The sequence below is a fragment of the Otolemur garnettii genome, unplaced genomic scaffold, assembly GCF_000181295.1.
Source record: "Otolemur garnettii isolate 467f Iridium unplaced genomic scaffold, OtoGar3 scaffold00114, whole genome shotgun sequence".
Taxonomy (NCBI): domain Eukaryota; kingdom Metazoa; phylum Chordata; class Mammalia; order Primates; family Galagidae; genus Otolemur; species Otolemur garnettii.
The window spans coordinates 1-1,135 of NW_003852509.1; positions in this window are offsets into that span (position 1 = coordinate 1).

Below are 1,135 nucleotides of genomic sequence, written 5' to 3' on the forward strand. Positions count from 1 at the left end.
CAGTAGTCTGTATGATGGCGACTCATGGTGGGGTTATGACCATAGGACCCTCCCCTGACACCCAGAAACCACCGGTCCCCCTTGCAGACTGGGCCCCCTGGCCTTCCTGTGTCACAGAGCTACTGCTCAAGTGGGAAGTGCTGCCCTCCCTGCACTACAGGGACCCCCCTTCCTTCACTCTGGGCCCTCTCAAGTGACTAGGGGGCCCCAATGGCCACCTCCTTCATGCTGCTGCTGGGAGGATTTGAGGAATCAGGGGATCACAGCCTCCTGTCATTTGGAAAGGCCCGTTATTGTGTGGTTGGACCTGTCTTGCAGGTGCCATTTACTGGGCAGGCGTTGGTGGCCTGGGGATGGGGGAGAGTCTGAGCCCCAGGCTGACCGGAGTCTGAGTGACCAGCTGCATAGGCACAAGTCCTGTGGTGCTGTCTCTACAGGGCCATGGTACCCAGTGGATGGCTGCCCTCCTGACAGTGTAACAAAGACATCCACATGCAAAAGGTGAGCCAGGAAGGACCATGGTTAGTCACAGGCCCTGGGAGTAAGAATGGGTGGCAGTGATAGTCTGGCTGCAAACTCAGGGCACAGGGCTCACTGTGCCATCCTTACAGCCAGATTCTACATGCACAGTTAGGTTTCCATCTCCGGGAGATTTAGGACGTCCTTTGCCACATGCTTGGGGTTCCCCCCTTCTCTGGCAGTCATACCCTAGATGGTCTGGGGATGGAGGGACAGCGACAGAGAATGTGTGACCTGGGAAGAAGTACCTTTAGGTCACAGTGGTTCTCAACCTGGTGGTCAAACGACCCTTTCACAGGGGTCACCTAAGACTACCAGAAAAAACATATTTCCGATGGTCTTAGGAACCAAGATACCACTCCTCTATCTGTCTCCAGGCAGTTCCACCCACATGCAGATGCACCCACAGACGAGTACCTGGTGTCATGAGAAGTATTAAAGGGTCGTGGTGGCATTAGGAAGGTTGAGAACCACTGCCTCAAGAGAACCAGGGGGCTCGGGCAAAGTCACCCCCATTGAGGTTGGGGCTGGGCAGTTTGGTGCTTCCTGCCCAGGTCCGTTCCCCAAGGCAGTGAGCCCCGACCCTGACACCCACCCTGACTCTAGCTGGGGGATC